The 27,516-nt window shown below is 42.2% G+C and overlaps 1 long non-coding RNA gene across 1 annotated transcript; it reads left to right on the top strand.

Moving 5' to 3' along the window:
• Positions 1 to 3,405: 3,405 nt before the first annotated feature.
• Positions 3,406 to 26,127, top strand: LOC119479576. The gene is made up of 3 exons (XR_005204710.1): positions 3,406 to 3,520; positions 23,901 to 23,906; positions 26,109 to 26,127. It is a non-coding gene; the product is annotated as an uncharacterized LOC119479576 (long non-coding RNA).
• Positions 26,128 to 27,516: the final 1,389 nt, after the last annotated feature.

The following is a 27,516-nucleotide window of genomic DNA, read 5'->3' as shown; positions in this document are numbered from 1 at the left end:
AAGCCGACAGACATGAGCACAATGTTGGTACGACGCAGCGGTCCTCAGGCAAAACAGCGTGGCATTGAGCCTAATAGAGACATCGCAGAGGCCTATTAGCACAGATGGTTGTCATATGTATGCAAATAAGGAGCAAAGTGAATCACGTAGCCCCATCAGCACCACCTGTCTGCCTCGCACAGCTACACCAAAAACCCCCCTTCAGCATCCACACACACACACACACACACACACACACTTATGTACACTCTACCTACCCTCCAAATCCCTTTGGAGGCCAGAGACAAGTCTGTTCTTTCCAATCTACAGCTGTGTATTAAAAAGAGTGCAGACATTAAGAGGACATTAATCATCATTTTGCTCTTTTTCAAGAGAAGACATGAGAAGGAGGGACTGGCAGAGGAGGATGACAGATACGAGCAAAACTGGCGAGGAAAGGGGCAGATCAGTTGTTCTTTGTCTTTGTTGAGGATGTGTTGAGGGTGTGCTCACTGGGGTGAGGTGTTAAGTGTGGGTTTTGTGGTCAAGGAGCATCACGCCCCAGGGAGTTGGCACATTGCCCATTTCCTCTGTGCGTGTGTGTGTTTTAGAAGGGAAAGCATGCAATTATACCTTCCTGTAGGTTTGCGAGTGTAAGACGACTGAAAGAGTTCCTTGATGCCCCCTATGGCTTTAATGCTCATTCTCTACAGCTGCCAGCCGATATTTCCTATACAAGAAGAAACCAAGAGTCTACAGCCATGCTTACAGCCCTGGGAGGTTTTACTTCAAGCTAAATGCTAACATATCAGCATGCTAACATTTAACAAGTGTCAGCATTGTGGTGCTAGAGGAAAGGTCAGGGGGTCGTGAATATCTGTATCAAATTTCATGGCAATCTATCCAACAGTTGACAAGAAATTTCACTAAAGGCCAAAAATGTCAACCTGCTGGTGGTGCTAGAGGAAAAGTCAGGGAATCACCAACGTTTGTAGGATCCATCCTCTAGGGATCATGAATATCTGTACCAAATTGCATGGCAATCCATCCAACCATTGTCAAGATATATCACTAAAAGCCAAAAATGTCAACATGCTGATGGTGCTAGAGGAAAAGTCAGCAGATCATCATCAAAGTCAGTAGGATTCATCCTCTAGGAACCATGAATACCTTTACCAAATTTCACGGTAATCCATTCAACAGTTGTTAAGACATTTCACTAAATGTCAAACTGCTGGTGGCACAAGAGGAAAAGTCAGGGGATCACCAACGTCATTAGAATCCATCCTCTGGAGACCATGAATATAAGTACTAAATTCCATGGCAATCCATCCAACAATTGTCAAGACATTCGACTAAAAGTGAAAAATGTCAACCTGTAGGTGGCGCTATAGAGGAAAAGGCAGGGGATCACCAAATTCATTAGGAGCCATCCTCTGTGGAACATGAATATCTGTATCAAATGTCATGGCAATCCAACCAACATTGAAGGCTTTTCACTTAAATCCCAAAGTCTCAACCTGCTGGTGGCGCTAGAGGAAAAGTCAGGGCATCATCAAAGTCGATAGGATTCATCATCTAGAGACCATGAATATCTGTACGAAAATGCATGGCAAACCATCCAATTGCGATGGATATATTTCAGTCTGGACAAAAACAGTTGACCGACTGACCGACAGACTGACATCCCCAGAGGCTTCAGCCCTGCATGGCTGAAAATACTAGTGGCGTAGAGCTGAGTGTTGCAGAGCAATAACAACGGAGGGGAAAATGTCATTTTTTCTTTCCGTCCTGTCTGAGCAGGATTAGTAATGACTGGGCATATTCCCATGGGACCACTGTTTTGATAACACCATTTTGCTGGTATTCCTGATCGAATGCCAATGCAGCACTGCCAGCAGATGCCTTAGCATAATATTTAGACTGTGGTTTCCCATATTCCACTGTAGTAAGTAGTATTTGAGTTGACATTTTGCAGCACATTTTTTTTATTTTGAGCAGCCAGAGTTATTCTTTTTTTTTTTCTATTTCTTCACATTCCTTCCAGTGTTGATGCTGCTATGGAAGCGACTCTGCTGTGAGACTTTTGAACAGAGAGAGAGAATTCCCAGTGGAGAGTAATTACAGTATTTTGTGCTTTCTATATTTTCAAAAAGTCCTGTTTGCTGTCCACCGTGACTGTCAAAAAAACTGATATCACAGGAATATATCTTCTCACTGAAGATCAAAACTGTCTTTGAAACAAAACCTCGGCCATGTCAGCGTTTTGACAAGAAAATAACTGGACAAAAATAGAAAAAGTATAATAAAAAATGATTCCCTCTGCTCATCTGTTTATTTTAACTTATCAAACAATGGATCTTTTAGAATAGACACAAAGAGTGTCCAGTGTTGCTTACCACTACTGTATGAATTAAGGCAAAGTAAACTTTATAATCCCATGGGTTTAGCAGCTTCGCACTCACGTTAATCCCATGTTATACTAACAAAGAACTTGTTCTCCTAAACCTCCACAGGCACAAACCAAGCAAGGATTACAGCAGAGAAAGAGGGGGGATTTAAACGCTGTTAATGCAGAGATAGAATTTTTTTAAGTTGTGTACTCGATGCTAACAACCCCATTTAGGTGCTAAGTGTAATACACAGTAACTACCTAATGACAAACCAACGTTATTGACGTTCTGCTACTGAAATGCCCTTCATCCCAGACGGCATCCGTCGTTCTCACTCAGGCCCAAAACATTTCCCGTGGGTCCTCTTCATTTCCTTTCACAAAACACACTTCAACACTTTCCAGAGAATCATTGAGCATGAGCATATGGCCCAGAGGAGATTGGATTAGCCAGATTGGTATCTACTTTTAAATCTCTTCTTAAAAACACACTTTTTAGGACTCGCTTATAAGCTATTTCTGCTCAAGTGTGCATCTGTAAGTGGTTTTAACAGAACATATATAGTGAGAGCAGCATGTGTGTGATGAGCCCTGGGAAGCCCCCATACGCCCCCGTTCTCCACCACATCAAGACTCCCATACAGCAGCCTCTGTGGACCCACTACCAAGTCCCAGAGATTTCATTTCACGTAGCAATCAGAAGATTTTTAGTGCCACCAATGGGAGAAACCGCTGAGTTACTACCCATAATAATGACGGCAGTGAGAGGGGCCACCCATTGATGAGTCACCACCTCCATATACTGCATGGAGGTCCCACCGCCACTGGGCAGGTACAGCTGGAGAGGGCATCATCAGGGGGGATGTGAGGAGAATGTCGTATAGTCGCCATATGTTCTCATTATGAGCCAATACCGCAGTGGTTTGAGTTATATATTACTGTTCGTTCTTTCTTTCTCACTGTACTAAATTAAAGGGACAGTGTGTAACATTTCGCAGGATCTATTGGCAGAAATGGAATATCATTCTAATAACTATGTTTTCATTAGTGTATAATCACCTGAAACTACGAATCGTTGTGTTTTCGTTAGCGTAGAATGAGACCTTCATATCTACATAGGGAGTGGATCCTTTTCACAGAGTCCGCTATGTTTCTAACAATAGCCCAGAATGGACAAACCAAATACTGGCGCTAGGGTGAGTCTTTCTATGTTACCTGAGGGCCACCGAAGTTCCCACACACACTTGGAAAGGGAGGTGTGTGAAACTACGTGAACCGCAGAGTGCAAAACCATGGTCGTGTCTATAAGGTAACCTGCAAACTGCGAAATCTGATCTGAAATCAGAAAAACTCTTGCGTGACTTGTTACCCGATGACCTATCCTAATCTTAACTATGCAAGATCAATACTTAACCATAACTATCTCGGGAGACTTCTGGACTTCTAGACACGACCCAAAATCTTGGTACCAACAGCTGCCATCTGACTTTCATTGTAGTGTTAATCATAGCAGAGATGGTCTCTGAGAGAGGCGAACGGCATTAACATGGTTTTGCACTCGGCGGCTCACGTTACCGCAACCTTGGAAAGGGAGGAGTGCGTGGAGGGGTATTCATTTGGTTGCAATCTGTAACCACACTGCTAGATGCCACCAAATGCTACACACTGCACCTTTAAAACCACTTAGTCATCATTCTGCTTCGGTCTCCAGAGTTAGCTGTCCACCATCATTGGTATATTATTATTTATGATGCCATTCCAACTTCAGTCGAGTTAATTTTGCAGTCATTGCTTCGAATCACAAGGCGTATATTTGCTGTCTGTCCCTAATGCTCAGACAGAGATGGGAAAGAAAGCCTTCATATTTTCTGCTCCATCCACTTGGAATTCTTTGCTGAAAGAGAATAAATGAGGAAACTGGTAGCTCGGGCCAAACTGGAGCTATAAATTGTATGGTAAATGACTCCATCTGTAAATGGTGTCTGTTATTAGTTCTTGTCCTTTTTAGTACTATTTTGTCTATGTGACTGATTTGGAATTGATTTGTTTAAAACTTTTTAAGTTGCCATATTGTACAGGTCTTCCTTGCAAAAGAGGTCAATGGGACTTGGGATAAATCAATGGGATAAATTAAGGTCATATGAAAAAAATAACAAGCGTTAATAGCCACACTAGTCACTCTGTAAGACTGTATTTAGGCTCAGCTGCTAACGTCAGCCTCAGTGATCTGCTCTTTGCGTTTATTTTACCCAATTTCAGAAACGTCAAGCTCATATCTGACAAGTGCCTTTCAGTAGATCGGTGAGTTATTCATCAAAGGCAGTAAGAAGGGGAAAATGTGCAGATAAAAAGCACCTCAATACAATATTTACAACAGCAACGGTTGTTATCACAATCTGCAACAGTGATGCAACCTTTAGAAATCTTCAGCGCAAAATATAAAGTTTCTGGTCACCTCTTGCAAGAGAAAAAGATCATTGTTGGTGCTGCTCACACAGCTGCAATGGAGTTCATCACAGAGTGTAAAACCTTCATTGTTAATGGCCACACTCACTCTCGCTCTCACAGGTGGGATTCGTCTCCACCTAAAGTTTACTTTGTGGAAATATTCTGGAGGCCGCAGCTGAGAAAACACATCAAACGTGAGAAATTGGGTGTCTTACGGGTGTTTGACAGCGCTGGATTTGCAAAGCATACAGAATATGCTTTGACTGGGTTATAATAAGTATTCAACAGTGTCGATTTTTTTTTGGAATTAGCCCCCTTTGATGGACAGCCATCATTTAATTCATGCCATAAAATAAGTGACCTCATTTTGACTTCACATTCATATCGGTCTCCTTCAGACGAGACAAAGCAGCACATTGTTGAGATACCTGTGTAATCATGAGAGTCTCTGGTGCCTCTTGCCTTTTGACCCTGCTTGTATTATCCACTCCACTCCCTCTCTTTCTTATCCCAAGTGTGGCCTGAGGAGGACTGTCAGCCGGGGCTAATGGTGAAGGCACAGCTGAGAAGCATGACATAACGGCCGTGTAAAACTGACCTTGGCGGAGGGATTCACTTCTTAACACGCATGGTTATATAGCGAGACACATCATTTGAGGTAATTTTCAGCAGGAGTACCAAAAAACCGTGATGCATGGCAAACCATATGTGCTCATTCTATTTCGCTTAATTGCCATTTCTAATTTCTCCCTCTGCCGTTCGGCCCAAAACAAAGCAGTAACATAGATACAGTGCAAACTTTTCAAGGCCGCGTCCTTTATTTGTCAAAGCCCCGTGGCAGTTGTTTGGCAAAGGGAGTTGAGCTTGAGTCTGATTAGTCTCATACCTCTGTCTGTAACGCCTCCAACTTTACAGCAGGAGTTCCACCGAGTTAATAAAGAAGCTGGGAGCCGTCACGTAAAGCAGCTATGTGGATGAACGACGTCTCACCACAGCATAATGGTGCCTTTGTGAGCGCAGCGGCGGTAATATGGAACTTCATCGGTCTGACGCGTCTGCTGGGGCCAAATTAACTTTGTCATCCAGTCTTTGCAAGGTGCTTGCCACATTTATCACTTAGCGGCGTGAAGCGTGCATGCCAAAAAATACTGTTTGCATTTGGGTGTTTCTGTATGAGCGTATTAACATGGCTTTGATTGTGTTTTCTTTCCCTCCAGAATGAGAGCTACTGATGTAATGAGCAGAATCACATTCGTTTATTCAGCTCATCTAAAACCACAGTGAGAATTCCCCTGATGGTTCCCCTGTCTGCTGAGCTTTCCAATCAGCGCAAACAGTTTACAAATGTGTTCAGCAAGCATCTCACTTTGCCAGAAGATATTTATAACAATGAGTCAGAAGATGACTTAATCAGTAGAAAGAGAAGCTGCCTTCTAGCTACTATATCTAGCTTTGAATACATTTTTAGTGAAAGGTGAATAAGCCTAAGATTCATTTTTTTCCTTTACATCATCTCTCATTCAAATCACAGCATGCCACAGCGACCGCAACCAGTTATTGATAAATCATTAACGCACATTTCTCCAGTAAAGTTGACAGGCTGTCGTAACCTGTTGTCTTTGTAATGAAAAATGACAATCCCGCACATCCTTTTGATTGATTAGCGTGTGCAATTACTGTCTGGGCCATATAGAGCTGCAAGAAAAACAGCTCTGCCGTCCACTACTCCGTGTGACATTTTAATCTACTGGCAGATTAATGGGACACTGGTAGAGTGGAGAATATTCCACTATTGATTTTTTTTTTTTCCTGATGAATCAAATGCCTCCGTTTTAGTGACAGGTTTCCCGTATATCTAGTCAGGTCTGCTAGGTTTTGAGGAAGGGAGAAGGTAGCTACAGTGCAAATGAATGATTGTATGACTGAGTGTGTGTGTGTGTCCATGCAGCCGATTAGACTGTTGTCATGCTATTAAATAGATGTTATCAGTCGCTATAAGCCCTATAGATGTGGGTCAATAGGGGCCTACTACACCCACTGGTTGGTTTTTATAATCTATTCACATGGTAGATCACCAAAAGAAGTAATAAAAGAACACGACCTCTAGCAACCGTAGAAATTATGACAGGAGCAGGAGCGGAAGTCAGGCGCTGTAGTATAGACAGTGTGAAACTCCGTAAAGAGTGGAGGTCGGGGAAAACACAGGGTTTTCACCCAGGAGACCGGAGTTTGCATCCGGTGTGAAACCAACAATGTGTAGTTGTCTTTGTGTTTGTAGTTATTTTAACCTAAAACACAATCTTTTTCCCCAAACTTAATGTTGAAAAGAAGTGTTTTTTTTTCCTAAACCTAAAGAAGTTATAGTTTTGCTGCCTAAACCTGTTTTTTTTTGCCTAAACCTAAAAAAGTTGTAGTTTTGTTGCGTAAACCTAAAGAAGTTGTAGATTTGTTGCCTGAACCTAAAGAAGTTGTAGTTTTATTGTCTAAACCTATTTTTTTTGTCTAAACCTAAAGAAGTTGTAGTTTTGTTGCCTAAACCTAACTGGTTTATTTTTGCCTGAACCTAAAAAAGTTGTAGTTTTGTTGAATAAACCTAAAGAAGTTGTAGTTTTATTGTCTAAACCTAAAGAAGTTGTAGATTTGTTGCCTAAACCTAAAGAAGTTGTAGTTTTGTTGCCTAAACCTAACTGGGTTTTTTTTGTCTAAAACTAAAGAAGTTGTAGTTTTGTTGCCTAAACCTAAAGAAGTTGTAGCTTTGTTGCCTAAACCTAACTTTTTTTTGCCTAAACCTAAAGAAGTTGTAGTTTTGCTGCCTAAACCTAACTGTTTTTTTGCCTAAACCTAAAGAAGCCTTTTTGTTTGTGTTCAAAAAGTGGCGTTTCATTCAGTTTTACATGTTAGAACGTGTTGCTTTTAACTTTCACTTTCACTTTTACAATGTAGTAGGCATAGTAGGCCCATAATGACCCACATCTAAGTGCTTGTAGTGACTGATAACGCCTATTTAATGGCTTGATACCAGTCAAATTGGGTGCAAGCATGTGCATGTGTGTGTTGGCATTCCTCACTAAGACAGGACACCCACAGCGGCGTCTCTGCTCTGTAAACATGCTCATCAGACATCTCCTGTTCTCTGCCTCATTCCTATTAAAGTGGACCTGTTCACATGTTTGTTTGTGGCTCGAGGGAGTCCTAAATTTTGTCAGAGGTGCCCACCGAGAAAAAGAAAAAGAATGAAGAAGTGTTCCTCGGTCCCGCTGATTTACTACTCGGCTTTAATTGGGTTGTAAAATCAAATCCAGAGTTGTTTCAGGAATGCCAAAATGTGATTCCCCAGCTTGTTTACAGGAGGAGCCCAGCAGTCAAGGACACACAGAGAAAGTAAGATAGTAAGGGAGGAGGAGGCAAAGTGATAGTGGGGAAAGCGGGGAAGATAAAGGGCTTGTTAAAAGAGAGTGAGCAGGCAGAAAGAATGGAGACAGATGGAGAAGAAGGGAGAGGAGAGGAGGAAGTTGAACTTAGTTTGGCCCATCATTTATAGGCCTGGCCTGCACCGCTTCACTCTGATTAAAACCGCCTGTGATTTATTTCAGCCGATCTGCTTCACCATGAAACAAGCAGCAGCTCTGATGTGTGAGACAGAGAAAGGGGAGGCCCACACACATAAACCAGCATAGCAGCCACTGTACAAACTCAGCTGCAGGAAACGTACACATGTAGAAAAACAGACGCGCAACGAGAGCTGATGTTGAACTTGGAATTAACAGCCTCAACAGAAGAGGGTTTACAACCCAAACGTTGTGGGCCTTTAACACATCCACAAACACAAACAGTGCATATTTTCCTCTCGCGTATAGTGAAAATAAATGATGATGATGGTGAGTCAGAGTTTTCCAGCGGCGCTCACGGATGGGCCGATGGAAGCCGAAGGGATTTGAGGATTTTATCGGCGACGAGGAGCTAATTTGCACATGATTAAGAAAACACACAGTGTAAAGTCTCGCAGCGACACAAGAGATTCAGAGGGCAACACTGAAACGAGAAGGGGGGGCGGACATGGAGACAACAAACCGGCACTAAAAGACTTGAAGTGAAGTACCTTAAAGCAGCTATTGCTTACACTCAGCATTGCCAGATGGTAAACGTTAAACTATCATACCAGAGGCTTAAAACAATCATATTTTGGGCACAATTATCGTACATGAGCCATAACCACAAGAACAAATAGGTGTAAACGTGTAATTTTACATAACACATCGGGTTTTTTTGCGAGTGCTTTGCTAGTCTATTAAAGCATAGCTATGATGCATCGAAGGGGGTATGTGTCCATACTCCATAAGTAAATAAGTCTGAAATTTTTTGTGTCAGCTTACTATTACAGAATTACAGGGAGAGAAAGCGGCAGCCATGCTCGCGAGTCACAAGGTGTGTGAAAAGATGCGAAAAGCTTAAAATGGGTTATCACGACATGCAGAATGTCCTTAGAATGGCATGCTATTTATACGCCTTCCCATGAGATCAGGTTGAGCCTACAACACCAAGCATAATTGGCCTGGAAAGAGGTAATTTGAGATTTTGCTATCCGGAATTGAGTTAAAATGAGACAGCGTGGACTGAAACCAACTAAAATGGTCAAATTATCGTACATTATGGCACTTTTTGCATTACTGATCGTACATCGTACACAGTGGGCTACCTCCGGGGCTGAGAAGTGAAGCCTATGCGGAAGTGCCTTAAACTTGCATTCTCTCTAACAGCCAGCAGGGGGCGACTCCTCTGGTTGCAAAAAGAGATCTGATTGTATAGAAGTCTAAAAATGAGCCTATACTTCTCACTTGATTTATTACCTCAGTAAACACTATAAACATGAGTTTATGGTCTCAATCGCTAGTTTCAAGTCTTCTTCAATACAGCATGATGTTCATTTAGTAAATTATGGTCCCATTTAGAGTCAAATAGACCATAAAGCAGGGGATGCCTTAGGGCGTAGCTACCTTGTGATTGACAGGTCGCTATCACAGCGTTGTCCGGTCTGGAAGTTGTCCGTGTTTTTTTCGTCTTCCAAATTTAACCCTTTCACAGTGTGTTTTCAGTTCATGAAAGTTAACTATGACCTTTTTGGTCACCTGAAATGTCTTAATCAGCATTCCGTTGTGCTTAGCTCCACCTTCTCGTGTCACCTCTGGTTGCAAAAAATCAACATGGCAACGTCAAAAACACCAAACTCAAGTCTTTAAAACAGCAGTCCACAAACCATTGGGTGATATCATGGTGACTATGTCCACTTCTTATACGCAGTCTATGCTCGTACAGAGGGCAAAATACGTTCAAATACAATAATTATCGTACAAATATGATAATTATCGTACACATGGCAACGCTGCTTACATTCATCACGGGTGATTACTGTGATGGAGACACTCACAGAGGCGCCACTAGTCTCAGGAATTTGTATCTGATTTCTGTTAACACGGAGAAATAGATTAAGGTAAATATTTATCTTCATCTAATCCTCCTATCATTGAAATGTCATTACACAAGAATACAACATAGAGAATCAATAGGAAAGTCATCGTTCATCTGGAATGGAAGCTGCAGTATAAAAGCACACAGAGACATTTTTATGTCCTAATGCTCCTGCTGAACTCCTGAACCCTCATTATCCATTACCACTCGGTCCAAAATATCATTCTTCTCTCTGATCATTTACATATGCATCAGACTGTTATTATTTCTATTATGATTATGAGACCCCTGCCTCACGTCCGCTCCAAAGAGCACTTAGGGGTAATTAGGTGTAAAGCTTTGCAGAAATAAATGCCTTATATGGAGCGATACCCATTTGACTCCTCAGTATTACGCGTGGTTGCCGATTACTGTGGTTTTCTCCCCATCACTTTCTGTGTCCGTCTCCATTTCTCTGTCGCGTCTTCCCTCGTTCTTACTCAGCCACTGAGAAAGAACAATGCATTTCATCGCGTATGCCGATTTTACCTGCCTCCAGTGACTCCTTGGGTTTTAATACCCTCTCTCCAGGCTCCGAGATATGAGAGGAGGAGGAGGAGGAGGAGGAGGAGGAGGAGACAGAATGACTGATTGAGACGGAGACAAAGAAAGAGAGGAAAATAGCAAGAGAGAGCAAAGTGAAATGGTCTCTACAAGTGTGAAAATCATCTCTCTGAGGGTGAGAAAGACACTGAATACAACTGAAAGTAACGCCCATCTCTGATAATATAATATAAATACCCTAATCTACTGTACACCAGTAATCCTTACACATGCTCGGAGAATAGCAGTACACAAGCTAAATAAAGCAATAAAGGACAACAACCTCCCTTTGCTGTAAAAGTAAAAGTAGGCCAGCCATAAGTCCTAATGTCTCCATACTTATATAGTGGGGGGGAAAAACCCCACCAGAGGCAGCTTGAGCTGACACTGAGGCTCGGTGATGTGCTACAAAATAGTTTACATTAGAAACATGGTGTTTCATTTAGCCAGATAAGCGCGGTTCAGAGGTCTTTGCGTGGGGCTCAGCCTCCCTTTGCTGTCAGTACAAAGCCAAGCTCAGAGGAGGAGGAGGAGAGGGGGAGAGAAAAAAGGGTAAGACAGCCTCTAATTAGCTATGCAAATCCCATGCACTGGCGGATTGAGTTTTGAAATGAAATTGGTCCTTTGGATCTTCTCAGCTTCTTTTTTTAATCTCTGCCAATGTGACCAGTTAAGCAAGGGTGGCTTGAACAGAGAGGATGGAGAGGTTTCTTATTAGAATCAGCGCCTCCCAGTCCGACTATAAGGCCCAAGTGAGCAGTTATCCCCACACTTGCTGAACACACATACACCCCCCCTCTTTACACAACATATAGGGCTAAACACTGGGCTGTCAGGGAACGGAGGTTTCATCAGTTTTCTGTCCATTATAGCTCAGTGTTCCCATGGGGCTCCTAACCAGAGGTCTGAGACTCTTGCTGCTTCTGCAGAAAAACACAAAGACACAGAGGTGCACTGTATGGTACAGTCTGTTGAAACAGTCCAGGCAAATAGTATATATATGTGGTAGACACATAGACTGTATATAAGAAGTGGACGTAGTCAGCGTGATGTCACCCATTGGTTTGTGGACTATGATTTTGAAGCCTCAAGTTCAACATTTTGGCCGTTGCCATCTTGGTTTATTGCAACCAGAAGAAAAGAGCATATATTGCCAAGGAGTGAAAGTCAATTGTTCATTCCATTGCAACATCAGCGGCAAAGCCACGCTTCCGCCATTTTGGACTGAAAGCGATGACCGGACGCCAGTAAAACGTCCGCCTAGAAAGTGCAGTACAAAAGTAAAACAAAAAGATTTCTATTCTATTGTTATATTCTACCAAAATGGCCTTTGTTGAACAATAAAATAGTATAAATATAATGAATGTTTTCAGTCCAGACTGGCGGCTGTTGTCAAAAAACATCAGAGTTTTGTCTCTTTGATTCTATACTCTTTGCCAAAAGTGAGACAAAAGAGTGGAGCTAAGTACAACCAAGCACTGAATAAGACATTTTCAGGCGACCAAAAAGGTTATAATTAACTTTAATGAACTGAAAACACACTGTGAAAGGGTTAAAGTTGGAAGACGAAAATACGGACAATACCGGATAACGCCGTGGTAGCGACCTGTTAATCACAAGGTAGCCCCGCCCTAAAGCATCCCCTGCTTCATGGTCTATTTGACTCTAAATGGGACCATAATTTACTAAATGAACATCATGCTGTATTGAAGAAGACTTGAAACTAGTGATTAAGACCATAAACTCATGTTTACAATGTTTACTGAGGTAATAAGTGAGAAGTAGGCTCATTTTCTCATAGACTTCTATACAATCAGACTTCTTTTAGTAACCAGAGGAGTCGCCCCCTGCTGGCTATTAGAAAGAATGCAGGTTTTAGGCACTTCAGCATTGGCTTCACTTGTCAGACCTGGATGTAGCCCACTGGGTAGACACAGCATTTGATGTGCATTGCTTCTAACATATTTTGAGAAGAAATGCTAAACCTCAAACCTCAAAATGATTTTCGAACCGACCGAAGTATAATCTCAATTACGCTACAACACAATGCATAATTCCATTATGCAGGCTGTGTAACAACTTAATTTCACAGTCAAAAACTGCTCTCTTTTTGCCAAGAAGTCATTAACCTCAAACAGTGTGGCTGAAATCCTAGCAGTGGCTGTGGTGAGTTTTTAGGGTCCTCAAGGGCCAGGGGTTAGAATTAAACCATGTAACAAGCCAGAGTGTGGCTGTACATTAATAAAAAAAAAGAAACTGGCCAACTCAATTTTCTCCCCTTACGTCTAATCCTTAATACTTTAGGGTTCTGTCTGAGGAACAAGCCTCACTTTGTAATAAAAAAAAGCTTAAATCCCGGTGGTTTTGAAAGAGCACGTTGTTACCCTCTCATAAAAGCCTGAATGTAATTGGACCAGTGCGTGTCCTAACCCCGACAGATCAAAGGTTAGCAAAGCAGGTACTCATTTAGCATGACAGGGATTAGTTGGCTCAATACACCGGTGTGGCACAGAATATGTGTCTGGAGCAAAGTTATGTCCTAATATGTGACTTGTAATTAGGTCCTCGAGAGGGGAGAGGAGAGGAGAGGAGAGGAGAGGAGAGGAGAGGAGAGGAGAAGGGAGGACACGAGAAGAGAGGTAATAAGAGAAGAGATGAGGGGAGAGTAGAGAAAGAGGAAGAAGAGACAAGAGGAGAGGACACAAGAGGAGAGGACACGAGAGGAGAGGAAATAAGAGAAGAGAGGAGGGGAGAGTAGAGGAAGAAGAGACAAGAGGAGAGGACACAAGAGGAGAAGACACGAGACGAGAGGACACGAGAGGACACGAGAGGACATGAGAGGGGAGGAGAGAATAGGACATGAGAGGACACGAGAGGACACGAGAGGAGGGGAAATAAGAGAAGAGAGGAGGGGAGAGTAGAGAAAGAGGAAGAAGAGACAAGAGGAGAGGACACATGAGTAGAGAAGAGGAGAGGACACAAGAGGAGAAGACACGAGAGGAGAGGACACGAGAGGACACGAGAGGGGAGAAGAGAATAGGATATGAGAGGACACGAGAGGACACAAGAGGAGAGGAAATAAGAGAAGAGAGGAGGGGAGAGTATAGAGGAAGAAGAGACAAGAGGAGAGGACACAAGAGGAGAAGACACGAGAGGAGAGGAGAGGAGAGGATATGAGAGGACACAAGAGGGGAGGAGAGAAGAGGACATGAGAGGACACGAGAGGAGAGGAAGTAAGAGAAGAGAGGAGGGGAGAGTAGAGAAAGAGGAAGAAGAGACAAGAGGAGAGGAGAGGAGAGGAGAGGAGAGGAGACTAGAGGAGAGGAGAGGAGCTTGGGGTTGACATTGATGAGTTCGAGCTGTTCATGACACGAGGCAGCCCCAGTGGAGAGCCTTCAGGTTTGTTTAGGGAGAACTGACATCTCTAGGAGTTGCCATATTGCAGCATTTGGAGATGTTCCATCTGCCTGCACCGCTGCACACTCGTGTAAGTAATAAAGATTGATTTAAGTGTAATATAAACTGTTATATCGTAAGGGCACAATGTAAACACACGCTAAAAAGAAAATATATCCACAGTGTACATAGTATAGCTCAATCATAACACACGAATGTGCACTAAAACCCATCCTTTGCCTTCGCAGTTGTCCATCCCCCCCCCCAACATGCTTGTTTTAACCATGTAGTGTAAGAAAAGGCCTCACAGTGGGCATGTCTGTAAAGGGGAGACTCGTGGGTACCCATAGAACCCATTTTCATTCACATATCTTGAGGTCAGAGGTCAAGGGACCCCTTTGAAAATGACCATGCCAGTTTTTCTTCACCAAAATTTAGTGTAATTTTGGAGCGTCACGTAGCCTCCTTTGCAAAAAGCTAGTATGACATGGTTGGTACCAATGGATACCTTAGGTCAGTGGCGTTAAAACGAATTTGAATTGCTCTGACAGCACAAATTAAAATTCATCCTGTCTGTAGCAAATATCAAAGCAGATCATCCAATAGCTGTCGAGAAACTCAAAACCACAAATGTGAACGTCATGGTGGTAATAGAGGTCAAAGTGGTGGTGGACCTTACCATCCATGGAGCCTCGCCACTAGCATGGCTAAACAGTTTTGGACCTAGTAGGCCATTTAACATTACAAAGCAATTCCACAACTACTGTATGTGAGGCTGAATATTGTGTGTCGCTGTCTCTGCTGCTACTTGAGTGAATGAGTTGTCAAAACAAGTTATAATCAAAGCTAAAAGCATCTCCTAAGTGGCACAATTTCAAACTGCAAGATTTAGTCACCATGGCTTCATATGTCAAAATAATGTGCGCTACATCGTCTTCAACAGCCACGTAGTAAACAGTACAAATGGTTCACCCTCGCTGGAGAATATAGCACGAAGCAATTACATGTTATAGTGCATCACCAGCATGGTTAGAAGATATTTTTACAACCAGAGGTGATACACGACCATCCTAAAAAAAAAAAAAAAAAGGCCTATCCTTCCTTTGCCCTGCTGCTCAGTAAGTATATGGGAGCGCACACTTTCAAAGGCAAGATGGTAAATCAGCTGTGGAAGACTGTGACAGCTGGGGATGTTGTGTGTGTGTGTGTACATTTATGTACTGTAGGTTTATATTTGCCTGTGTGTTGATGGTCTCGGACTGGGTGTGGCGTCTATAAGGCCTGCAGACGAGACAGGGATTCATCCCGTCTGACTGCAGCTTATCACCGGACTGGCTGTCCCCTAATGAGATATCAGCAACCCTGCATTTAAAATGTGGCGGACAGAAAACACGTGCACAAACAGACGAATGAATAACCAATTATTTGTCTAGACGAGTTCAAAGTCTCTCCATAACAACGTTAAAGTGATGACGGTCTCACTGTTTCCTTGTTGATTTGTAGCCTTTGAAGTAAAAACACCTAGACAGGCATATTGGCATCGTTATTCTGTGCTTTACTGTCTTAATTGCTTCAGATTTTGCATTTTTATTGTCACTACTTGCACCAAGAAACAGCTGAGATCTATAACGTTGACATTACTACGAGCTCATATAAATTACCATAGAAATAGAATAGGAGTAGAACGGACATTGAACTGTTTTCCGTGGTCATTTGACTAGTACAAAAGAAAATGGTGATTGTTGTTAGTTGTTATGGTGAAAGCAGATGTCAGTGGGGCCGTAAAGGGTGGTTGATGTGGAAGGGAGTGAGGCGGAGGGATCGTTAGACCCCCATAGACTGTAAAGATGGACGACACGTCTCCACTTCCTCCCACTGTACAGAAGTGAAGCCAAAATATCCCGGATATGGGAACTGCCATCTTGAGATTTTGTGACATTTGGAGCCAGAGTCTGTCAGTAGTGATCAGGGCGGTGGAGATACGGTATCGAGGTCACCCGTCCAAACCAATCACGAGCCAAGCACGGCCGCAGCTTGTAAGCGAGAGATCACAGCTGCCAATCATGACGTCTAACCCCCTTTTTTATAGCATCAAATAACTAATTAAACCCAACACTTGAACATACATCAATGTGATAAAAACTAGCTAAAATGACAGAAACCATCTTTGGGGAAAATTTATTTGACATCTACTTTGACTTTTTAGTTTGGCCCATGTCCCATCCACTAACATGGAGAGGGTGGGACTTATGACCTATACTGCAGCCAGCCACCAGGGGGCGATCAAGATGTTTTGCATTCACTTTTTGGGAGCTGTCATGCCATCCATCTTTATATACAGTCTTTGGTTAGACCCAGCGCTGCCCACCAGCCCGCTGGCCACCAGCCTGCTATTCGGCTCATTTTCTGTAACCAGTGTAGCATTAGAGCATAGGGGAATTAGCAAGCTAACTAACTACCCAGCTGTCTGCTAGTTAGCTGGCTTGCTTGCCAATTCCACCATGCTTTAATGGTACACTGGTTACAGAAAATAAGCCGAACAAAGTTGTCACTCATCTGGCAATAGCTATGTACTTTCCTACGCTATAACAAGAGTGTGTAGATGAAGTATTAAGTTGTTAAATTGTACTCATTAACTCTGGCGCCCTATGCTTCATAACGTTACTACTCCAGTGCTCGTTTTACTGCAAAACCTCACCTCAGTGAGTCTGTGACTTGCCGTAAGTCAGTTTATATGGAAGTTAGCCTGCTACAACGGTTGCAATGGCAACGGTAAACATAAAAAAATTGACGCTGCTCTGACTCTCCTGCTATGTTGATTTGAATGGGAATGTCAGTTCTACTCCTATTCTATTTCTATGGTCATTACAAAGGGAGGAAGCAGGGCTACAAACGTTTGGAGTCCAATGAGCCATGTCTTCACACTGATCTTTCTAATGCCAACAATGCCCAAACCACGGCGACAATGAGCGACAGTCCACGTTCAGAGGATCATCCCCATTAGCCCTCATTCTGCCTGTATCCATCTCCACATTCCTCTGTAGGCCGGGGGGGTCAAGGGGCAGAGGCTACCAAATATGTTATTATCGCCCTCTACAACAGGATCTAATGGGAGGATCCAAATAAAGAATAAAGGCTGAAGCACGTGTGTTGCAGTTTTGGGATTACTGACGTTGGGAGGGCATTCTTTCCAAAGACGAGGGGACTAAAAGAGGGACGCCGCCAACTGCAGCGAGATCCCAGTTGATGCAAAACGCCCTAAAGAAGGAAGAGCGCTAATCGCCGTCGCTTAAAGAGTGGAAAAATGTGTGTGTGTGTTTGTGAAGCTGATGTTTTTCCAGCCCATCTGGAGCCATCATAGTCCTGTCTGTTGACCTTGGTCGTGAAACGGGTGGCTGTCTGAAGCTTTTGATTGACAAGGTGGAGTGGAAGCCGTGGCATGAAATAACAAAGTCCTCGACTTTGGACCACACTATCTGAGATAAATACATAAGTAGTTCAGCAGTTTGTTGGATATTTCACAGTTAGAGTCTCTGAGTAAGACATATTTCAGAGGCAGTTCGAGGCGAATGTCAGTTTTGCTGTGACATAATCAGTTTATGGGAATGTAGAAATTATATTAGCTCAACCTTTGGTGTTATTAATGAACGCAGCTGACAAATCAGACAGCCTCGTCTCCCTCTAAAGCCCGTACGCCCACCCATTGCCGCCATTAATCATGGCTAACCAACACTAAGCTGTCCCAAATGCACCGGGCATGCAACACACCCATGAAAAAGCCTCATCCAAACAGACTCTGACACAAACTCCAGGATTTCCCAGGTGTTTGGGGAGCCAATGACATCACACGAGGACACAATGAGGACTTTGAGAGGTGCCGGTGAGAACAGTCAGCAAAACAAGCCCGGCACCATACATCAACAAAAAGGCCCCTTCTAAATAATATGGAAAGTGGAGATGAGAGCCAAAGCAGTTCACAAGCAGCTGAATCCAGTTAACGCCTGGAAAAAATTATAGAAACACTTGAAGAGGAGGGGGGGAGAGCGGCGGGAACACACCAATGTCTGACGATTTGGTAGGTGTGTGATGACAGCTGAGGGGGGTATACATATTCAAAGAAACAACATTCTTTCTCACAGCGTGACTCTGTGTAGACATGGACTCCTAGCTTGTCTATTTTTTTGATTCTGGGACTCTGGAAAACAACTGGGTGTTTGTGTGGCGAGCCGTGAGCTGTCAGCTTTACCTTATTAAAATGTCATTGACTCTTAAACTGCATATTTATGCAGTGTTAACCGGCGCCTGATGGCAGAGCTCGCGTATAGTTTCGCTCCGGCTGGCAGGCTGAGTCAGACGGACTGTGTCACCCAGAGATAAGCTTTTATTACACAATGTATGCACAGGGCCCGCTTGATTGATGCTTCTCCATTATTATTATGTTTCTGGCAAGGTAATATATTCCAGGCATCCATAAAAAGACCAGTTCTAAATTAGTTGTGTCAAATTGTGGCGGCAGAAGTGTTGGCCCTATCTCTGCTATCTGTACATCGAAATGAGGTTGCACTGACATTGTGGTAGTGGTGGTGGTGGGGGGTGGGGGGGGGACGGCAGAGGCGATGCTCAGTGCAGTTGTAGCAGCGAGAAGCTCAGCAATTCCCATTAAATGATAGCTTATTCAGTCTCTATGTAAAATACAGTTCTAGGGTATCAATTAAGGGGAGACTCTACAGGTGAATGGGGTAAAAATTTTAACTAATAGATATCACCATGAAACTTCCCCAGTTGATTACTTACATTAAGACAATTTTCTTTTGTATTACAAGTTTTCTGAAAATGTATGTTTAAATATGCAAATGAGGCATTATCTTATTAAACATGCACTAACTTTCATACATTTCCAGAATTTAAATCTGAACATTGGATAAAGCCAGGTTCAAAATTATTGTTTCATTTTGTTGACATATTAGAGTCAAAGGTTTTTACTGAGGGTATTTTGTATATCTGTTTTTATCACTCCATTAATCAGAACATACTGTCAACAGCCATTAAAAATCAATTTTCGCCATGTTTTTAGGAATAAATGTTTTATAAGTCAGACTATGAATGATATATAAACAAACCCCTCTGTAAAAAACCTTCAGCATATAGATAGGAATGAAACTGGGAAGTTTGGTGTATATAACTGCTACTGAAGTGGAGATATATGGCTTAGAGTATGAGGAAAATCAAAAAACAGCCTGTAAAATTTCATACATTTTTCAAGACACTACAGGTGAAACCATGAAACTTCCCCAGTTGATTACTTACATTAAGACAATTATTTTTTGTATTACAAGTTTTCTGAAATGTTATGTTAAATTATGCAAATGAGGCATTATCTAATGCTAACTGTGGGTTAATTTAGCAGAAATCTACAGACGCAAACAGACAAAGTAGTAAAATAAACACCTAAATGTGTATTTTGGATTTTTCCTTTCCACTAGTCGGAAAGAAGACATGTTATCAAAGCAAAATATCAAAGTAGAGTGTATGAAATAGGATGTTTTTGCCTGTAGTGTCTCAGTGCCATCTGATGTGGCGAGTCTAATCTGAAAAGAGAAATAGCCAAAACATCCTTCACTCCTTGTTTCTGGGTGCTACTTCTCTAAATCATCCCCATAAGAAGCATTTTCAAAGCAATGAGAGTGATTCCTCTCATGCGTCTGCATTCCCCGTCCTCATTACGTATGAAGGGGGAGTTGACGCAACCTTGGCCAGGCTTTCATTTTATCACTCTCTGTCTGTCATCCTACGAGTGGTAAAAAAAGTGATATGGAAGGTTGCGTTACGACACCATGTTTTATTCTCATTTCCCCTCCTTTGGCAGCTCATCAGAGTGAGAAGGGATAACTTCTTCTTTTTTTTCCGGTCAGACTTTAAGGTGTGCGTCTGGAATGTAACACTTTGACCATGGGTGAGGACTGGAGGACACCTACACAAAGACATACGCAACACATTGGTTTTTAGCCCGTGTGGGTGGAGAGAGCGATACGTTCGGGGTAAAGAGGGGAACACTCCTGGGAAACATCCACATACCTAACCGTTAGCCCAGATGTGGTTCTGTTTCGATTGTCAGAGCAGTCACATCTGTCTGGGCTCTGCGATGTGCTCTGTGTGGGTGTCTCCATGTGTATAACTGTGTGTAAATACATCTGTGTGTTCCCAGCATATGTGGCTGTGTATATGTGTCTGTCTGTGTGTACACTATTTGTCTGCATCCTCGCTGGTGCTGATGGATCTCAGTTAATGTTCTGCAGCACAGGGACTCTCATCCCTTAATAGCTTTAGCAGTTTCACCCAGTGAAGAGTCCACCTGACTCCAGCGAGGCCCTGGGTAGTTACAATTCTAACAGTTGAGCAACGTTTATGGCCTTGATAGCTTCGCTTACCCCGCAGTGATTAACTTTAAGTGACTTTGTTGTAAAGATAGACATTTAAGACTCCACAGTTGAAGGCTGTGCTAGAACAACCCAGAAGAGGTTCAGATACAGACCTGGATATACAGCTCTGATTGATTAGTGCATTTGAAGTTTGCACGTTGGCCACAGGCGTCTTCAAACATTAAGAGCAATGAGGACACATTTACATCTTTTACTTGTTTTAAAGTGGCGTCTGTCTTTTTTAGTGCTACTTTGCTACAAGCAACTTGTTGTTGCATGACGTATAGCAGCATCTGTCCATCGACCCTTCTGTTAAATGGGATAAATTGTTGGATTTTAAAGGTGCAGTGTGTTGGATCTGGTGGTATGTCAAAGGTGAGGTTGCAGATTGCAACCAACTGAAACTTCTCCCGTGTGCCAAGTGTGTAGGAGAGCTACGGTGGCTGGCGTGAAAACATGAATGGCCCTATCTAGAGCCGGTGTTTGGTTTGTCTGTTGAGGGCTACCGTAGAAACATGGCGGCCGGTTCCCTGAAAAAGACGATGTAGATATAAACGGCTCATTCTAAGGTAACGAAAACACAACCATTCTTATTTTCAGGTGATTATACACTAAAGAAAACATACTTATTAATATTATATTTCATTTCTGCCAATAAATCCCCGTAAATGTTACAGACACTGTTCCATTAATGGGGAACTGTGGCTCTGGAGGAGCTTTGTCAAGTCTGAAAAAATAATGATGTCATTGGGGTTTATCTATGGAAGCCCTGAGAGGCAAGCCAGATTGTTTTCTCTTCTGTGTTTATGACTTAAGAACAGGTAAGTTTTAAGTTACTTTGGCTAGAAATGTATTTTAATCAGTGCTAATATGTCATTACGGTAAACATGAATGCTTTTAGTCCTATTTAGCACATGTGGAAGTGGTGCACTTCAGCCTCATGTGGCCGAAATGAGTATTACAACAACAAACACATACAAAAAATATCCAGAATTTTTTTTTTTTTTAATTCATCCCTTCAAAACAGTTTTTTCCTGTTTCACAAATAAAAAAAATTAAGGAACTTGAAAAGAGTATCCTGGAAAAACCTGTTCTTAAGTCATACACACAGGAAAGAAAACAATTTAGATCAGAATTTTATTTTCTCACTTGCCTCTCAGGGCTTCCATAGAAATATTAACTTTGATTTGGAAACTAAAACTTCCTAAAAAACCACCTGTTGCAACCTGGGTTTGTCAGATTGACAAAGTTTTTAGGAGCTTGACCCATAATTGGGACTAAAAGTCCAGATATCTCACCTCTGCTGTTTTGATTTTTACGATTCATTTTTAATCTGACTGTTATGAGCCTCACAGCTTCATGAAGTTGCCATACTTAATCCCTGGAGTATACATCTTCAACAAAGATTTATTAAAAGACTGTCATTGTGGTTGAAAAAAAAACTATTGAATTAGGGTTTAAATGGAGGTAATTCATATTAGCACTTGCTTTTAAATGTATAGGCGATTTATAAATTGAATGATGTGTGGTGGTGGCTTCTTAAAACACAATGGATTATATCTCTTCTCTCTTTGAAGATTTGGGGTCTGTCAGTTGCATGTGTAGGTATGCAAATGTATAATTTCTTATGGATTTTGAAAGCCGCACACGTCTGCAGGAATGTAAATGACAACGCTGCGTCAAGTGGCTTTAGCTTGTTCTTACATGCAACTGAAGTCTGAGGTAATTGGCACCACACTTAAAATCTAACCTTTACCTCAAAACCTATTTTTAGGTGAATCCTTCATGCATGGTGAAATTTCGTCTTCTTAAAAAGGGAGCAATTATAGACTTTTCACATCCAACATAACTAAAGGTCTCATATGTTAGGAGCTACTTTAAGCTCTAATACTTTAATGGTACTCCGGCAGACAATTGCTATATTTTTCAATCCAAAACAACCATTTTGAGGAAGAGGTTAGAAAAAGAGTGGCAGCTGCATGCAAACACAACCCGCATCTAACAAGGTATCATCCACACACCATTTGTTATTAACGAGTCATCCAAGGCAGAAATTGAATTAGACGTGTCTGAAAAAGCAGTCCGTAAATGGCCGAGAGCTCAGATTATTCCACAAGGCACCACCGGGCCAGACGCTGACATTAACGAATAGTCTTCATTACATATTTTCCATGTGACCATGCAGGCGAGATCCTCTCTGATGTAAATATTGCCATGGAGGGGGCGAGAGGTTAGCGCCTCACCTACGCATGAAGGATGGAAAAAGCAGCCTTATCGGCAGTGAGAGATGACGGGTTTATTGTCCAATTGACAAAGAAAAATCACCTCAGAACATCATTTCCTACTCATCAGTCCTGTTCAGTGATGTCATTTAAAATGGGAGTTATATGAAATGTTTAGCCTCCCTAAACTTATCAGATCTACTGTGGCATGATGATTAAATTTATGCCTTCGAGTTATTGTTTTAATCATTAGGATGCAACTTTTCAATAGATTTTAGACCCAGGAATAGGCTTTGTTTCCTGTTGCTTGGAGTTATCAGCACTGTCAACAGATCAACGTACCCTCATACTACAGCTTGTATATTACGAAAAGTTATTCCTCATTTTTTGTGAGTTTTCCTACGAATGTTTAGCAACACGTGGCACACGTGTCAGTTTCTGCTCCTGTCTTTTCAAAATAAAACTACTTAGTTAGGTTTAGGCAACAAAACCACTTAGTTACGTTTAGGATAAGATTGCGATTTGGGTTAAAATAACTCCGGATGTGGCGTAACTTCAGTACGAAGGTTACGTGATAAAAGCTACTTAGTTAGGTTTAGGAAAAGATCTTGATTTGGGGTACAATATCGCCGGACGTGGCCTACTTAAGTATGGAAGTTACGTGACAAAAACTACTTAGTTAGGTTTCGGAAAAAATATTGATTTGGTTAGGTTTAGAAAAATATCGTGGTTTGGGCTCAAATAACTCTGGAAGTGGCGTAACTAAGGTACGGAAGTTACGTGATAAAAACTACTTTGTTAGGTCTAGGAAAAGATCGCGATTTGGCTTAAAATATCGCCGAAAGTGGCATAGCTTAAGTATGGAAGGTACGTGACAAAAACTACTTCGTTAGGTTTAGGAAAAGATTGCGATTTGGGTTAAAATAACACTGGACATGGCGTAACTTAGGTACGGAAGTTATGTAACAAAAATTACTTAGTTAGGATTAGGAACAGGTTGCAGTTTGGGTTAAAATAACTATTAAAGTATAAGTGGCGTAACTTAAGTACGAAAGTTACGTGAAGTTCCGAACAGTGGGCTCCTGGGCGAAAGTCCAACGTTTTCTTTTAACCTACCCATCCACCCCGACCTCCTCTCTAGGCAGAGTTTGTCGCTCTTTATACTTCCTGGTTCACAATTTTGTGGATTACATACAGTTGACTTGTGGTATATATACGAATTACAGTTCATAACGTTTTCATAGGTATAGCTACGAACGGTGTATGAGAACAGCCTGAACAAATTGCTCAGTATATTAGTCGTCTTGCCCCTCATGATGTCTGGTGACGACATCAGATGCAACATGATCCCTCTAAACATCACCCCAAACATACTCACAGTGCACGCTCTCGTCGCCAGTCATCCCAGTTCTCATGACCTCTTTGACGGGGAGGATCAATCTCAGGTGTTTGCAGAGTGTGTGGTTTAGAGCTCGGGTGCACCTGAGAACAAAAAAAAAAACGTCTTAAACTGACAGCCATAAAAGGTTTGAGTTAATATCACAGCACACCTCATACAGTAGATGGTCCAGGAGAAGATGGAATGTCTGTGGGGTAAAATGTAAGGAGATCAATCTCTTTCCAGTCGCTTCAATCATCCATTTGTCATTAGCCCTCTCCAGAGGTAAGGCAATATCCGCCACATCCAGCACCACAGTCTTGTCTATCGCTGCATCTCTGCTCATATACCCTTTAGGGAGTTCATTAATGGGAAGGAGGGTGGGCTAGGATCTCCAAAAACGGCTTCTCCCCATACATCATGCTGCACACCGTCACGATCCCCGACTCTGACAGCAGCTGCCCCCGTCATCCTCTGCTTCTCTTTCACTGAGAATTATTCTAACTATGCACAATAATCACACAAACCGAGGGTCTTGTTTGTCTTGGACGACGTTCCCACTCTCGTATGTCCATCAATGTATAGAAGCCAGGCCTCAGTGTGGGCTTGAAGACCACACGGAGCTCGTTTACGGACGCAGTAATTTTTGGAGGTGTCATTGCCTGGGATTGATATCGCTTTCAAAGAAAACAGGTGAGAGGGACACCGTGATATTGCTGTGCAACATCACACTCTGGAAAGTTGCTTTTAAACGGGTCTCATTGCTATGATAGCATCAAAGAAGTCCCAGTTGTGGTTGTGCAACATGCCTTAAAACCACAACATCACATATTCAGCGCTATAGCTACGATAATTTCCATATGGCCTGTGATACTGAATTTTGTCAGTTATTTGACATGAAACATGGTCATTTGCCAAAATAAAGAGTGTTGCTGCTCTGCGTGTACTGCTCTACATCAGGCCGAGGCTATTCACAAGCGCCGCAGACACGTCATACCGTTATTGCATCCAGGCAGAAAAACATCTGATTCAACAAATGATTGCTTTAATCGATTCTGCTTGGGCTCCATCATCGCATTACAGCAGCAAACAGCGTGAAGATATCCTGGCCAGATTGCAGGCCCTAACCCTCAATCCCACACAATTTCAGGCTCTGTTAGCAACACGGTTAATTTCGAGCTCACAGTTGGAGGATCTATGCTTTGTGATTACCCAGCCCTGTGGTGGCTAAAACAACCCACAGCCATAGCTGTCTTCTCTGGATGTATGAGCAGATACGTATCTGCAGGAAATGGCAGATCAGACTTCCACATATTGCTTTTTAATGAACACATGCGCCGACGGGGCTCTAATGAGCTCACATGTGACGCATCATCTGCGCTGGTCATTTGGACGTTCAATATCAATCCCATATCACCCAACACCATCTCCACGGTTTGGCCTTGTACCAGGCACGGAGCAGGGTCAAAAGGTCAACGTGGTGCGCATTTGTTCTTGGACTTTGTGGCTCTTTGTGTAATGATGCTATCATCTCTTCCTGCAGCCTGGTTATAGAAGGCTATACTGAGGGCTATAGGGATGCCATCAGTATGATAATGTTGAATAAACTGTGTTAAGGCCTTTACACACCGGGGGCATTTTTTTTTGTGTGTGATTAAAGGAACAGTGTGTAGCATTTAGGGGAATGTATTGGCAGAAATGCAATACAATATTAATAAGTATGTTTTCTTTAGTGTATTATCACCTGAAAATAAGAATCATTGTGTTTTTGTTACCTTAGAATGAGCCATTTACATCTACATAGGGAGCGGGTCCTCTTCACGGAGCCGCCATGTTTCTACAGTAGCCCAGAACAGACAAACCAAACACTGGTTCTAGATAGCGTCATTCGCTTTTTCACCTTTGGCACCTTGATGCCGCCAAATCCTAGACACTGCACCTTAAATTTGCACGCCATAATTATTTTCGAACTGTTGTTTTTGTCACGAATACTTTCACACAGATTGCGAAATTTACATGGCAAAAAAGTGGCATATTTTTTTCGGATTTTCTGAGCTTTCGCACCGTGAATAAAGGCATCAACCAAATCACATTGTGCGGAACGGGTTGAGTTACGTCTATATTTATAAAACAACAACACGGACCAGTCCGAACCAAGACGGCAAAATTTCTTTAAATCTTGACAAAGGCTGTGCATACCAGATCCACTCCTTCTGTTCTTACCTTTCACAATAAAAGCCCCAGACATATAATATTTGCAGGCGAGTATTTCGCATTTACGTGTTGTTTATTCATTACGCCTCCGGTGTGAAAACCCCTTTAAAAGGAGCGTTGTTTAGGATTTCACCTCTCCCTTTCCAAGTGTGTTTTAGAACTACAGTGGCTTTCAGGTAACGTAAAAACGTGAATACTGAATACTGTATTCCATTTCTACTAATAGATCCCCCTAAATGCTACACACTGGTCCTTTAAAAGCCCACAATGTTGTTGTGAAATACTTAAGATTTGGAACCAACTTTTCAGGAGTTTTAAGTGTTGAATATTCATCTCTTGTTAAAACAATCCAGGTTTTTAACTCCCTGGTGAAGATTTCCCATGTGGAGCATTTAAAGGTTGTTTCATACAAAGTCACCATGACATTATTTTCACAGTGCCAAGTGCATTTGGAGATTATTTTGGACAAGTGTCCTCCTGTTTGCGACACAACAAGCCATATGTGCCATTAACCTTTTTGTACCCACACTAGCTCGTCTTTAAACGTGATTACCGGCCTGTAGAGATGGACATACGTCCACACGACCTTCCAACTGGAACAGCGCCTCCCTCCCAACCCCATCCCGCCTGCCTCTCTCATAATCAGCTGCATCCTGCTGCCTCTTGGAGGAAGGAATGTGACACAAAATGTTAACACACCGCACACAAGCTGCAACAACACATGCTTTGGCATCACACACACACTGTACAAGAAGTTTAATCTTGAATTTATTCACCTCCGTGGATGCATCAATTAATTATGCTTTTGTTTTGAAGCATAACCAATGGCATCAGATTTTACAGGATTTGTGTTTCAAGGCTTTCCCTTGAAAATATTATATAAACTAAATCAAAACCTGTTTAAAAAAAGACAGAAAAGCCATAATTATGTTCCATCTCCTCCTCTGCTGCTTGTGGCAAACGTCAGCAAACACAAATCTCGAGATAAAGCGCCGATGAATGGAGCGTAATTGCTCGTGT

Source organism: Sebastes umbrosus, chromosome 20 (assembly GCF_015220745.1).
Source record: "Sebastes umbrosus isolate fSebUmb1 chromosome 20, fSebUmb1.pri, whole genome shotgun sequence".
Classification (NCBI taxonomy): domain Eukaryota; kingdom Metazoa; phylum Chordata; class Actinopteri; order Perciformes; family Sebastidae; genus Sebastes; species Sebastes umbrosus.
This window is presented reverse-complemented; position numbering and strand designations above follow the sequence as displayed.